We start from the raw sequence: 15,978 nt of genomic DNA on the forward strand, positions 1-15,978 counted from the left end.
ACAGGATGTCTGCTATAAGCATTAAAGGGGTAATCACTGAAGGCTTATCATGTCTGGTCTTTGACAAGCTGAGTGTCGTAGGTCTGGGAATATTTCTAGGCAGTTCAAAAGCCTCTCTCCTCATACTGCCCATCTCCTCCTAGACATTATAGGTAGCCTCATCATAAAACATCAACTTTCCCTAAATTAATCTATATATGTCATGTTAAATAAAAATGCCAACAGGCCTTTTTAAAAACAAGAAAAACTGATTATAAAGTTTATATTGAAATATAAAAAAGCAGTAGTGACAAATAGAATAGAAATCTGAAACTGACAGAGGAATGTAGGGTATGATAAAGGGCTTTTCCAGTCAGTGGAAAAGAGTGTTTCTTCTAGAATTGTTGTCATAGACACCCGGGTGGCCATCTGGAGGAAAGCTGGATTCCTATTGAGCGCTATTTAGAATAAATTCCAGATGGATCAAATATTTAAAGGTAGGAAATAAAATCACAAACTTGAAATATTTTTTAAACTTGGAATCCAGAAGACCTTTTTAAGTATGGCTCAAGACCCAAAGACGGAGAAAAACACATAAAATAAATTCAACTTCATAAGAATAAAAATGATTTTGTGGTTTTTAAAAAATGCAAATAACATTGAAGTTAAAATACAGATAGTGAAAAACATTTTCAATTGTATCTTCAATCTAAACAGAGCTCCCACAAATCAATGAGAAAAAGACCAGAAACCCAACAGAAAAAAAGGCAAAGAACATGAAGAGGCAATTCACAGAAAAGGAAATATGAAGGGTCCTTAAACATAGGAAAATATGTTTAACCTACTTAATAGATTCTTCAGATCCTAAAGATACATATTCACACATGTGAGTTTCTATATGTACAAAAATCAATTACAGGATGGCTTATAATATTAAGCTGCCCCATGTCCACTAACAAGGGAACTGAGTCAATTAACCATAGTTCATTCATACAATGGAGTCCTGTATGTCCTAGGAGAAGACAGATCTTTGGACTACTGTTATGGAAGGATCTCCAACATATATTGTGTAAGTCAAAAAATCATGAAAACTATGACTCATAAGAGTTTATGTACTATGCAACAATATGTGAAAAACAGAGAAAGAACAAATGTATAAACATATATGTACATATGCATATAAATATGTACATAAAACACCCAGAAGCAAGAAGTAGCTACCTGTGGATCGGGAGGCCTGGGGTAGCACAGGGACAGCAGTGAAAGGGAGATCTTTTCACTATACAGCTTTCTTATCTATTAAATTTGTATTTAAATTTAAATTTTTATATGTTATATTACCTATTCAAAAATAGCATTTTTTTCAAAAATTACATTTAAAAAAATAAAGCACTTGGGATTAGATCAACAGAGGTACCAGATCCTAGGAAAGCAGAGGGTTATTAGAGATATAAAAAACAAGAATTAACTGGAAAAAAAAGATCAACTGAAAGATTGGACTAAAGAGAGAATTCGGTATTTGGAGAAAGATCCAAAAGTCCATTCCCTTAAGAAATGACGCTGGGACTACTAGATAGCCACATGCAAAAGAATGAGATTTCTTTTTCTTTCTTTTTTTTTTTTTTTTAAAGATTTTATTTATTTATTAATGAGAGACACACAGAGGGAGAGAGAGAGAGAGGCAGAGACACAGGCAGAGGGAGAAGCAGGCTCCACACAGGGAGCCCGACATGGGACTTGATCCTGGATCTCCAGGATCAGGCCCTGGGCTGAAGGCGGCACTAAACCGCTGAGCCACCCGGGCTGCCCAAGAATGAGATTTGATCCTAACCTCATACCATGTACAAAAATTAACTAAAAATGGATGAAAGACCTGTATGTTAAAGCCAAAACTATAAACCTCTTAGAAAAAAACATAGGAGTAAATCTTCATGACCCTGGATATGGCAATGGTGTCTTAGATACAACACCAAAAGCACAAGCAACTAAGGAAAAAAACACGGACTTCATCAAAATCAAAAACTTGTCTGTTGAAGGATACCATCAAGAAAGTGAAAAAACAACCTACAGAATGGGAAAACTTTTTTTAAAATAATAAATCCGTAAAGGATTTGTATATTGAATACATAAAAGAATTCTTACAATTCAGTAATAAAAAGACAACCCAATTTTTAAATGGGGAGAGAATCTGAGTTAACAGTTCTTCAAAGAAGATATACAAATGGCTGACAGCACATGAAAAAATGTTCAAATCATTAGTAATCAAGGAAATGCAAATCAAAACCACCATGTGATATCATTCACACCCATTAGGATGGCTATTATCAAAAAGTCAAGGGCTGCCTGAGTGGCTCAATTCTGCCTTCTGCTCAGGTCATGGTCCCAGAGTCCTGGGATGGAGCCCATTGAATGGGCTTCCTGCTCAGCGGAGAGTCTGCTTCTCCCTCTGCCCCTCCCCTGCTCATACTCTCTCCTGCTCGCTCGCTCTCTCTCTCAAATAAATAATTAAAAATCTTTAAAAATAAAAAAAAATTTTTTAAAGGAAACAAGTGTTTGTGAGGATACACAGAAATCAGAATTCTCATACATGTGGTGGGAATATAAAGTGGTGTAGCCACTTTGGAAAAAAATCTGACAGTTCCTAAAAAAATAAAACAGACTTACCCAGCAATTCTACTCCTAGTCAATGTCCAAGAGAAATGAAAACACAAAAAGTTGTACCTGAATGATCATAGCATATTTATGCATAACAGCCAAAAAGTTAGAAATAACCCAAATGTCCAACTGATAAACAGATAAACAAAATGTGGCTTATCCATACAATAGAGTATTGTTTGGCCATGAAAAGGAATAAAGTGCTGATACATGATACAAAATGGATGAACTTTGAAAACATTATGCTAAGTTGATTATAAAATTATTAATATTATATATATTATTACAAAATTACTTAATTATATTATTCCTCTCATATGAAATGTCCATGTAGGCAAATAAAGAAATAGAAAGTAGATTAGTGGTTCATAGGGCTGCAGGTTGGAGGATTAAGGGTGTGACAGAGTATGGGGTTTCTTTTTGACATAATGCAAATATTCTGTAATTGTGGTAGTGGCTATACAAGTCTGTGAAAATACTGAAAACCATTGAATGGTACACCTGAAATGGGTGAATTGTATGACATGTGAATTATATAGCTATGAAACTATTAACAACAAAAAAAAGTCAATTGCCTCTTACCTCCAAACTATTTGTACAATTTTAAAAAGAACAAGACACTGTGTATATCTACCTATAGGGGCTGGTGTTGCAAAGATGTGCATATCATATGGCCTCATGTGAACAATTGTGCCCTGTGTGTATAGTGTGTATACACACACTTGCACAAGTAAAAATAAGTCAGGACCCTTGACCAGGTTTACCTAAGAAAGGCAAATAAGTAGGAGGGAAAGTTTCCTTTTTTACTTTATATACTTCTATGTTGCTTGAATTTTTTACAACGAGCACTGGCTATTTTGTTAGTAAGCAATAAAAATAAGAAAAGGCAACAAGTGAGCTCCTTTACAGACATCTATCAATTATTCAGTCCTTGCTACGTGCCATTCACTGCTCTGATCTCCTGGTCTGCTGATCCTCAAAGGACCCTTACAAAGCCCTACACAGTAAGCACCCACTCTTACTGGGTGGGAAGACTGAGTCCCAGCAGAGTGAGGGACTCTGCCAGGCTCCCTTACACAGGCAAGAGGTGGTCGTGTGGGGAGCAGAGAGCTCACCCACAGGACCCCAAGGCTGAGCATTCCACCTCCACCCTCTTTACTGGAGTGGAATTCAGGCTATTTTTATAATTTCCCCAAAACAGACCTCCTGGGAGTCTACTTCCACAACAGTGCATGACGACAATAACCCAGTTAAAGTGCACACATGAAATCAACCAGGTTGGAGCAACAAATTTCAAAGTTCACCAAAATTAAGTAACAGCCTAAATAACACCAAAGGATGCTCAGAGCAGCTGGTGATCAGGCTTCAAAGCTTGACTAATTCTTGTCTTTAAAATGTTCCAGTCATTTAAATATTCGTTAGGAATTCAGCATCACTGGGGAAATGGAGTAAATGAGTTAAAAGAGCTAAATACTTAAGTCACAGTGGAAAAATATCCAAACTACTTGTTGATTGATGTCCTTTCTGAAACAAGCAGTGGAGTGGCACTAAAGCCAGGCAGCCCACTGGCATTGAAGTAGAGTGTACTTTCTTGGAAATTGTCCTTGAAGAGACCTCTATTTTACCTCAGTTTGAAAAAAATGTCTCCAAAGTGTCTCAGTGGTTTTCTGTAGAAATTAAAAAAACAAAATAAAACAAAAACTACTCGCCTTGGTGAAAAGTGTTTAGTATGAATGGTTGCTGAATTTCTTGGCATCTCCCTTCGTACATCAGTTGACCTACTGGAGAAAACTGTCTCCCCAGGTTCTTGGTAGCTGGAAAAATCTCTAGAACTGTGGAGCAGAGAAAAATTGGCTCTCTCCTTTGTAATGAAGAGTGGTTTTTTACTTTCATTGCCTCCCTTCCACCTTCCTCCAGCTAAAAGCCCTGTTGTTTTAGGAACCCACCTCTCCCCCACTCTTAGTCTATGTGGTCCCACTGAGATGCCACTCTTTGCCCTGTGGCAGCTGAAACTCATGCCCAGCTAATCAGAGCACACCCCACCCCCCACCCCAGGCCACAGTGATTGGCTTTTCACAGGCCAGTGTGAGTTTGGTTTCCTATCACTTGGAACCAAAATGGTTTGCACTAGATCAGCCACCAAACACAATAGGGTGTTCAGAAAAATTAAATAGCCACTGCTTTAGCAGTTAAGAGCAACTGAGGGGCCTGGGCCACCTCTCACACAGGAACTGGAGCAGCTCTCTACACCTCCCAGCAGCTTCCAGCACACAGCACTCCAGTGTGGGACTTAACCTTCCTGCCTTTGCCTTTCACTTTATCTTTCTCTTAGGGCATCCTCAAATAACCCCACTCACCCAGAGGTAACCATTCACAGAGTAGAATTTAAAGAAGCTTTCCTGGGAAAGAGGGGACAGCTTCTATCTCATACCCCACAGCAATGACTTTAGAGGTCTTCATCACATGTCTGTACTCCCCAAGGCTCTTCTCTGTCTCCCCTGGCCAGGCACATCCTCCTCCTCCTCCTCCTTCCCATTCTCCCAGGGGCTCTGCAACCTCCCCCTTGCAGAAGCAAACACTTTTCTATTTTCTCAGGCACCAAACTCCTCCTTTTTCCTAATTCCAGGCAAAAATGGACCTTAGGTCATGAGGCTTCGCTGTGGTACCTGTTTTGAGTGAGGAAACCATATCATGCTCATCACATATGTTAATGAGCTCTCAGAAACCTGTGAGCTAATGAGCCTTGCTCTCCAGATTTTTTTTAAAACACTGTTTCACAGAGTGAAGCAACTTGCTCCTGGCACAAGGCTGGCAGGGGGCAGAGTCAGGATTCAAATTTACTCTGCCTTTGCAATCCAGATTAAGCTCAGTAACTGGTGTGGACAAGCCATGTGCTGATGATGGAAAAGGGAGAGAGGCAGCAGAGGTGGCCAAGAGCACTTGGATTCTCTTCACTAGGTGTGAAGGTGCCCAGTATGTTAGTTTAGGGCAAAGGTACAGAAGTATATGTTGTGGAGCCTTTCCAGTGAAAATTTATTGTAACGTTGATTTGTTTGGGAAAATTGCACATTTCCCAATTTGTTGTTCAGTTTGTCACAGTGATTGCTGCTATTTTCCAGACAGCTTGACTTGCTCAAAGCATGAGTTATGCCCGCCCTAGCACGCAGGCTCACAGCATGGATAGTACCCTTATTGTGTAAAGCACACATTTCAACAGGCTGTAAGGTTTCAGCAAAAAGTGTCCCCCAACCCCCACGTAGGCAGCCATCTCCAGACCATGGACTTCCCCCAAGTTCAGAGACGGACTTATTTCCAAATCTTCTTTCGACTGGAACATCCTCTGCACAACCCAGGGAGCCCCATCTAAGAGTGTCAGAACTGGTCTTCAAGGAAAGCAGTTGGGGGTTACCCCCTGGTTATAGATCCCCCACTGTCCCAGCTCTAATTGGGCTCTAAGTGGCTGCTATGTAAATTTAATCTCCCCTGCAAAAATAAAAAGCCCCTCATCCCTTTCCCTGAACAAGAAAACCCTGGGCACACATGTTTGAGAAAATGTTTTGATGGTTAGTCCAATAGAAGTATGTATATCATGTCACAGACTGGGGGCACTTAGGAAAAAGAAAAGATGGCTTTTTCTTTGTCAGCAACACCATAGGCATAGTTCAGGGTGGAAATTCAGAGCCTGGGTGTGAATGCTAGCCCTCTCTTAGAATCTGTATGGATAAAAAAATTACTCCCCCTCACAATCCTCAGTTTTTTCATCAATAACACAGGCATGGTAATGGCACCTTCCTGATGGGACTGTTTTAAGGATAAAAATGTAAGACTATAAGGAGCAGAGCCCGGATCCTGACACACTGCTAAGCCATCAATAAACGTAAGAGATTATTATTCCTTATTATTATCCTGAGTGTCCATTTTTGTTCCAAGGATATATATTCTTTTTCTCGTCGGGAAAAGGATGAAGTTTGGTTTTTAAGATCCTCTGCAACAAAGCAGCAGCATTTATTCTCTTTGGCCTTCTTTTTGGGCCCAGTGATTCTGAAAAGGAAGTGACTGCAGGGTATTTTCATTTTGCACTTCAGCTAGAAATAAAGGCTGCGAACAGCATGGGAAACAGACAATTTGTAACACAGTTCAACTCTGGCCTCCAGTGTTTGAGAATTCCCTCTTATAACAAAACTTTCCTGGGGTATTCAAAATAAAAATAGCTCACGTTATCATCTCTCTCTCTCCACATATGGAGGAAATCTAGTGAGTCCCATTGACCTACATTGGCCAACTTGGTCAGACACTGAACAAGCACCATAGACCAAGTATTGTTAGGTGCTTTCCCTGTACCATCTTAATTTTCAATCAAGTGTATGAAGACGTGCTTAAGTCCAGAGGCAGTGTGACTCAGTGTCTCAGAATATTAGACCCTTCCAGTTGGATGCAAATCCCAGCTATGTGACCTTAGGAAACTTGGTCAGCTTCTCTGAGCCTCAACATCTTCATCAGTAGCATGAAAGTAGTACATGTCTCATGGGGTGTAGGGAGGATTTAGAGATGTTATTAGATGGAAAAGACAAACAACAATGACCTGCACATAAGTACTTGAAAGTACTTGATAAATATTAGCCATTATTGTTCTTCCCCTACTTAGTGGCAGAGTAAGTAGAATGGGCATCTGTACAACATCTATATTCCTGTCTTCTAGAAACCACACCCAATTTTATTTTGAGTTTCCTCCTCCATTCATTGCACATAGCCTTGGATAGGCCGTCAATCAAATTAATCCAAGAAAGATATGGATGGCCCAAGAAATGCCAGTCAGACATTCTTTTCCAGAATTTGACTCAAGGATAGTAGCAAAATGAACATGATTAGAAATCTAGGAATTCATCTTAGTAACAACATGGACCAGGGGCTCTATTCGTTTCTCCTGCCCAAATCTACATATCTATTCTGGTCATATCCTGCTACTCCATGTGCTATCTCTCAGGTTTCCTATGTGCAAATTCCAGATGTAATTTCTGTGGCTTGCAATGAAAGAACTCTAAAACATCCTTCAAGGTTCTATATTAGCACAGCCCTCTGCTCCAATACATAACAATGACAGATAAAACTTTAAAAAGAGAAGCACTCTAGGATTAACTTTTGGGGCCAGAAACAAGGCAGGAATGCAACACTGTAGATGATACAGAAGGTAGAGCCTGCTGAGCACTGGAGCCCAAAGTAGGCAAGGTACCTGGGAGCGTGGCTTTTTTTTTTTTTTTTTTTAACCAGTAAGGGAACTAAAAATTTTTCATGTGAAATGGAGAACTGGCTCTAATCCCTCTGCTTAAAGTCAGGTGTTGGGATGTAGATCCCCTGGTGGGGAAATAAGGCTGAAAAAAACTCTGACCTACTTCATGGAGCACTGATTTATTTGAGGTTCTGGGTCTCAAGAGAAGCTGGACAAAGAACATAGAATTAATCAAGGTTGCTGCTGGCTTTTGTCTGGGTCTAGGATTCATCTAGCATTACCAAAGAATAGAATCTGTAGAAAACTGATATCGTTCAAACACAAAGAAAAAAAAACTAGAGTAGTTTTATTAATTTTACATGAGGTAGAATTCAGAAGAAGGAATAGAAAAAAAAAAAAAGAAGAAGGAATAGAGCAAGAATAAAGAAAGATATGATGATTCAAGACTCAGTTCATTAAGAAAGAAGTCCAGGAGTGCCTGGGTGGCTCAGTTAGTTAAGCATATGACTCTTGATCTCAGCTCAGGTCTTGATCTCAGGGTCATGAGTCCAAGTACCATTTTGGGCTATATGCTGGGCATGGAGCCTACATAAGAGAAAAGAAAAAAAAGAAAAAAGAAAAAAAAGAAAAGAGAGAAAAGAAGAAAAGAGGGGAGGGGAGGGAAGGGAAAGGAAAAGAGATCCAAATATGTATACATCTAGTAACAGAGTTCTAAAACATAGAGGAAAAACAGAGCTAAAAGGAAAAATAAACTAAACCACAATTGTATTTGGACATTTTGACACCCATGCATTAACTGACCAAAAAAAAAATCAGTAAGGGTATAAAACTCTTAAAAAAAAAACAAAACAAAACCTCAACACTAGCAACCAACCTGTCCTAATTGGTATTTCTGAAAGAGTCTACTCAACAATAGAATAAACATTCTTTTTGAGTTTATGTGGAACATCACCAAAATATACTGCATTCTGGACATAAAACAAGTCTCAACAAATCTGAAAAGGATTGAAATAATACAGATATGTTCTCTGACCAAAACAGAAGTAATCTAAAAATCGGGAACAAAAAATTATGAAAAAAAATCCAAACATTTGAAAATTAAATCATATATTCCTAATTAACCAATGGGTCAAATTAAAAATCACAAGGAAATTAGAAAATATTTTGCACTAAATCAAAATAAAAATACAGTAATTAAAAATTTATGGGGCGAATCCCTGGGTGGCTCAGCAGTTTAGCACCCTCCCGGGATCAAGTCCCACGTCAGGCTCCCTGCGTGACGGGCTCCTTGCAGGGAGCCTGCTTCTCCCTCTGCCTGTGTCTCTGCCTCTCTCTGTCTCTCATGAATAAATAAATAAAATATTTTTTTAATTAAAAAAATTGTGGGATACAAATAAAGTATTGCTTAGAGAGAAATGTATACCATTAGCTATTTATATTAGAAAAACAATAAAGGTCTAAAATCAGTGATCTAAACATGTACCTGAAGGAACTAAAAAAAAAAAAAAAAGGAGAAAATCAATCTTTTTTTTTTTTTGCAGTTTTCCATTAGTTTTTCTTTTATAATAAATTTATTTTTTATTGGTGTTCAATTTACCAACATACAGAATAACACCCAGTGCTCATCCCGTCAAGTGCCCCCCTCAGTGCCCTCACCCATTCACCATCACCCCTGCCCTCCTCCCCTTCCACCACCCCTAGTTCGTTTCCCAGAGTTAGGAGTCTTTATGTTCTGTCTCCCTTTCTGATATTTCCACATTTCTTCTCCCTTCCCTTATATTCCCTTTCACTATAGAAAATAAAACTGAAAGCAGAAACATCAATGACATAGAAAATGGAAAAAAATAAAATCAGTAAGAAGTACCTGGGTAGCTCAGTCAGTTGAGCAAAAACAGACTCTTCGTTTTGGCTCAGGTCATGATCTTGGCGTTGTGGGACTGAGCCTTATGTAGGCTCCGGGCTTGGCAGGGATTCTGCTTGGCATTCTCTCTCTCTTCCTCTTCCTCTGACTCTCCCCCCACTCATGCTCATTCACTTTCTCTCACACTCTCAAATAAATAAATATTTTAAAAAATAAAATCAATAAAACCAAAGTACATTCTTCGAAAAGTGTTTTTTTAATTGAACAACTCTACACAGATTTGCCAGAAGAAAAAAAAATGCCAAAATCAGGAATGAAAGAGCCTGCAGACAAAAAAAAGAATATTAAAAGAATACTGTGAACAATTTCTTCCAACTTGTTAAATTGTAGCAAAATACATAAAAATTCACTATCTTAATCATTTGTAAGTCTACACTTCAGTCATATTTGAATACATTTATAATATTGTACAACCATCAACATCATCCATCTACAGAACTCTTTTTTTTTTAAGATTTTTTTTTAAGTGATCTCCACACCCAGCATGGGGCTCAAACTCACAACCCTGAGATCGAGTTATGCTCTCCAACTGAGCCAGCCCAGAGTCTCTCTTTTTCATCATAAAACTGAAACTCTATATGCATTAAATTATAACTCCCCATTTCCCATTCCTGCAGCCTCTAGCAAACACCGTTTTACTTCTGTCTCTATGATTTGGGCTACTCTAAGAACCTCATATAAGTGAAATCATACAGCATTTGCCTTTTGTGACTTGCTTATTTCATTTAGCATAATGTCTTCATGGTTCATCCATGTTTAGTGTATGTCAGAATTTCCTCCCTTTTTAAGGTCAAATATTCCATTGTGCGTACACACACACACACACACACACACACACACACACACACACTTTTATTTTTTTAATTCCAGTTAACATAAAGTGTTACATTAGTTTCAGGTGTATAATGCAGTGATTTGACAATTCCGTACATCACCTGATGTTCATCGCAAGTGCACTCCCTGGGACAACTGGGTGGCTTAGTGGTTGGGTGTCTGCCTTTGGCCCAGGGCGTGATCCCAGGATCCAGGATTGAGTCCCACATCGGGCTTCTTGCAGGGAGCCTGCTTCTCCCTCAGCCTGTGTCTTTGCTTCTCTCCCTCACTGTCTTTCACGAATAAATAAATAAATCTTTTTTAAAAAGTGCACTTTTTATTTATCCACCCATCAATTGACATCTGGGCTCCTGTCACATTTTTAGATTTTGTGAACAATGCTCTTATGAACACGGGTGTACAAATATCTCTGAGACCCTGATTTCATTGAGTATATAACCAGAAACTGAATTACTGAATCATATGGCAGTTCTATTTTAAATTTTTTGGACAGGAACCTGGGTGGCTCAGTTAGTTAAGCATCTGCTTTCAATTCAGGTCATGATCCCAAGGTCCTGGGATGGAGCCCCACATCAGTCTTCCTCTTCCTCTCTCTCCCCCTGCTCTCTCTCAAATAAATAAATCTGTAATTTTTTTAATAACTGTAATTTAACAATGTATTCTTTAAATTTTATTTAAATTCAATTTGCTATATATAGTATAACACCCAATGCTCATCTCATCATGTATCCTCCTTAATTCCCATCACCCAGTCACTGCATCCCCCAGCCTCCTCCCTTTTAGCAACCCTCTGTTTGTTTCCCAGAGTTAGGAGTCTCTTATAGTCTTCCTTTTTAATTTTTCCCCACTCAGTTTCTCTCTTCCCTTATAGTCCCTTTCACTATTTCTTATATTCCACATATGAGGAAGCCATATGATAACTGACTTTCTCCAATTGACTTATTTCACTCAGCATAATGCCCTATAGTTCCATCCAGGTCAATGTAAGTAGTAGGTATTCATTCATTCTTTCTGATGGCTAATATTACATTGTGTATATATATCACATCTTCTTTATCCAATCTTTAAATCTTTTGAGGAAGTGTCATACTATTTTTTTTAAGATTTTATCTATCTATTCATGAGAGACAGAGGAGAGAGAGAGAGAGAGAGAGAGAGAGAGAGAGAGAGAGAAAGAGAGACAGAGACACAGGCAGAGGGAGAAGCAGGCTCCATGCAGGGAGCCCAACGTGGGACTCGATCCTGGGTCTCCAGGATCAGGCCCTGAGCTGAAGGCAGCACTAAACCGCTGAGCCACCCGGGCTACCCTGTCACACTATTTTCACATCGGCTATACCATTTTACATTCCTACCAAAAATGCACACGTGTTCTAATTTCTGCACACCCCTGCCAACACTTGTTATTTTCTTTTTTCTTTTTAAATATTTATTTATTTAAAGGGATGGGCAAAAAATAAAAAAATAAAAAAAATAAAGGGATGGGCAGAGATAGAGGGAGAGTCTTGAGCAGATTCCACACTTAGCACAAAGCCCAACATGGGGCTTGACTTCATGATCCTGAGATCACAACCTGAGCTGAAGCCAAGAATTGAATGCTTAACTGACTGTACCACCTAGGTGTCCCTTTCTGTTCTTAATAATAGCCATTCTGATGAGTGTGAGGTAGTATCTCTTGTAGTTTTGCTTTGCATTTTGGTCAGCAATTTTATGCTAATAAATTCAACAACTTGGTGAAATGGACAAATTCCTTGAAACACCTAGCATTGCTTTGCTAGTACTGCCATAACAAAGTACTAAGACTGGAGGTCTTAAACAATATGTTTATTTTCTCATAATTCTGGAGGCTAGAAGTCCAAAATCAAGGTGTCAACAGGGTTGGTTTTTTCTGAGGCCTTTCTCCTTGGCCTGTAGATGGTCAACTTCTCCCGTGTCTTCAAATGGTCTTCCTCTGTACCAGTCTCTGTCCTAATCTCTATTTTTTAAGGCTTATTTGTTTATTTGAGAGAGAGAGAGAGAGAGAGAGAGAGAGAGAGAGAGAACAAGCAGGAGGGACAGAGGGAGAGGGAGAAAGAATCCCAAACTCCTCGCTGAGCTTGAGCCTGATTTGGGGCTTGATCTCAGAACCCCAAGATCACAGTCTGAGCTGAAATCAAGAGTCAGATGCTCAACCAACTGTGCCACCTAGGCACCCCCTATTTTCTTCTTATAAGGACACCAGCCATATTTGATTAGGGCCCACTCTAATGTCTCATTTTAACTTAATTACCTCATCAAAGGCCAGATCTCTAAATATAGTCATATTCTCAAGTTCTGATGGGTTAGAACTTCAACATTTTAATTTGGGGAGAACACAATTCAGCCCATAACAAACTACCCAAAACTCACTCAAGAGAAAACAGATAATGTGAGTAGCCCTAAATTTATTAAAGAAATTGAATTCATGGGGTACCTGGGTGGCTCAGTTGGTTAAATATATATGATCTCAATAAATGAGGGAAGAATTGCTAATATCCTATATCCATCCCTTATAAAAACTGTCAGCAAACCAAAATAGAAGCAATTTTGCTAACCTGATAAAAAGCATCCAAGAAAATACTTTGGTTAATATCATGCTTAATGATGAAAGACTAAATGCTTTCTAAAAAAAGGAATAAGGCAACTTCTTACAACTTTCATTCAACATATTACAGGAGGCCCTAGCCAGTGCAAGAAGGCAAGAAAAATAAGTAAAATGTGCCAAGATTGCAAAGGAAAATATAAGACTCTATTTGCAGATGATATGATTGTCTTTGTAGAAATCCAAGGAGATCTATTTTTAAAAAGCCATTAGAACTAATAAGCATGATCACATCATATAAAAATAAATTGCATTCCAATATAAACAATTAAAAAGTATAAATTAAAAAATTTTAATACCATTTATGATGGCTAAAAAATAGCATTTATAATGGCTAAAAAATTAATTCATATGTGATATACCTGTACTGAAAACTACAAAACACTGCTGAGTAAAAACTAAAGATACAAATAAATGGGATGTAGATATAGAACATATCCATAAATATAGAACACATTCATGGATTGGAAGGTTTTTTTCCTGAAATTGATATATACATTCAACAAAATCCCATTCAAAGTCCCAGCAGACTTCTAGTATATTTTATAACAAGTCTTAAAATTAGGTAGTGTTCTAATTTTAGTGTTTTTCCTTTAGTGTCCTTCCTTTTCAATATTTCCTTGACTAAGTGTTTACATATAAATTTTAGAATCAACTTGTCAATTTCTACAGTTGAATTATAAAACAGCTTAATATAATTTAGATGGGGATTTTACAGACTATAGATCAATTTGGGGAGGACTGATTCTTAACATTAAAATTTCTAATCTATGAACATGGTATAACTCAATTTATTACATCTTCTTTATCAGTAATATGTTATACATTCAGTAAGTCTTATCTTTCCATATTCTTGATGCTATGTAATTGACTATATACATGCCAAAAGTGCAAAGTTAAATCAATGAATAAAGGATAGTCTTTTAAACAGATGATACAGGATCAATTTGGTATCATATAGAAAATACTAAAGCTTGACCCTTACACCTCATACAACCCTGCAAAGTAAGTAAAAATTATATTTATAGACTTAAATTTAAAACTATGAACTGTTTAGGAGAAAATCTTTTTGACATCCGGTTAAGGAACAATTTTTTACTTAGTATAAAAAAATGCAAACCATTAAAAATGATAAATTGGACAACATGAAATAAAAATCTTTCACTGTTAGAGAAAATTTAAATACCAGCCATAGACTGATGATATTTGTAAAACATATATCTGATAAAGGACTCATATCCAAATCATGTAAGTTCTCACAACTTGAAAACTGGGAGCAAACAATTCATTTTTTAGTGAAATTTTTATATTTGTTATAATTGTACAATTGCATGTAGTTGTAAGAACTATATCCCATGTAGTCTTTATCCAGTTTCCATGATAACATTTTGCAAAACTATAGTATAATGTCATAACACAACTGACATTGTACTGTCAAAGAACATTTCCATCACAAGACTCCCTCATGTTTTCTCCTGAGATTCCTATTACATGCATGTCAGAACTGTGGAATCATATTCCATATCTCCTTAAAGCGTCTTTTAAATCTTTGTTCATAGTTCCACTTTTTTTTGGAGAACTTCTTGACCTTATCTCCAAATGCATTGTTTTGCATTTCAAAATAGTTATTTTTTAAATAGTCTGTTATTATTTCATAGTAGCAATAGCCCCCTTGCCCTCTGAAATTATTACAGTTCATATAAAGCTTTTATTTGTTCTATGAGCTCCATTTTACTCCCCAGCATTATTAGTTCTTACTTTGATTTATAGAGTTTGGACCCATCTCATGAGGCTGATTTTCCTCAGTTCAGTGATCTTGGCAGTTGATCTCATCAGCCTGTGTGTGGCCTTTCCACACTGAGAGTGAGGAAGGGGCAATGTGTGCTACAGGCAGGACACCCCAACCATCCATGTCCTGAGCATGACGACTCCTGCTCAGCCCAACTGGGGTGGTCACAGCCCAACTGCAAGGAGAGCCAAAACCAGTGGATCTCCATGGAGCCAGAAACACATGATATGGGAAGAGCTTATTTCCCAAAGGAAGCAGTGTGATTTTATGGAAGAGGCCAAGTCCACTTGGTATGTGACCCTAGGCAAATCAACTTCACGTGAACCTCAATTTCTTCACCTATAAAATGGGCATATTTCCAGCATGCAAAGTCAAGGTGAAGGTTTAGCAGTATTAAGTAACGTATGCAAAATACCCAGCAGAGGGCCCAGGACACAGCAGACACGTGATAAAGGCAGGTTTAACTATTTATACTTTATGTCACTTAGACTGCTCCTGTGTTGTGGTTCAAAGCATATCCCAATAAGCTGTTTTTGAACCTGATGGAACTTAATACACTGTTATCCAATTTCAGGATGATGGTTCCTTGAGGTTCCCCCACCCCAACCCTGTGGTCTGTATTTCTAGGTCTGCTCTATGGGAGATCTATCTCTCCCAGTTCTCAGGTAGGACTCTTCTTCCTTTGAATCCCATCTCCTCCAGGAAGCCCTCCTTGACTCCCACAACCCTCTGCACTTATTTCCAACATAATTCTCTTACCCAGGCCCCAGCATCTAGGATAGAGAAAGTACTCTAAGAAAGATAAATGAACAAATGCTTTGCAGAAAGCAAAACATCCCTCCTGTGCCGCAGCTTCCCCAGCATCTTTGCGGGGAAGCAAAACCAACAAAAGGCTAAAGAGTGGACATGCCAACAGATTTTGAAAATACTGCCTAGGGCTCAAAAGAAAATCTGTC

At 38.2% G+C, this 15,978-nt stretch overlaps 1 long non-coding RNA gene across 1 annotated transcript; it reads right to left on the bottom strand.

Moving 5' to 3' along the window:
- Positions 1 to 8,171: 8,171 nt before the first annotated feature.
- Positions 8,172 to 10,888, bottom strand: LOC140595678 (uncharacterized). Its single transcript, XR_011997480.1, has 3 exons — positions 10,718 to 10,888; positions 9,726 to 10,045; positions 8,172 to 8,446 (listed from the first exon to the last, which is right to left on the bottom strand). It is a non-coding gene; the product is annotated as an uncharacterized lncRNA (long non-coding RNA).
- Positions 10,889 to 15,978: the final 5,090 nt, after the last annotated feature.

This window comes from Vulpes vulpes, chromosome 15 (genome assembly GCF_048418805.1).
Source record: "Vulpes vulpes isolate BD-2025 chromosome 15, VulVul3, whole genome shotgun sequence".
Lineage (NCBI taxonomy): Eukaryota > Metazoa > Chordata > Mammalia > Carnivora > Canidae > Vulpes > Vulpes vulpes.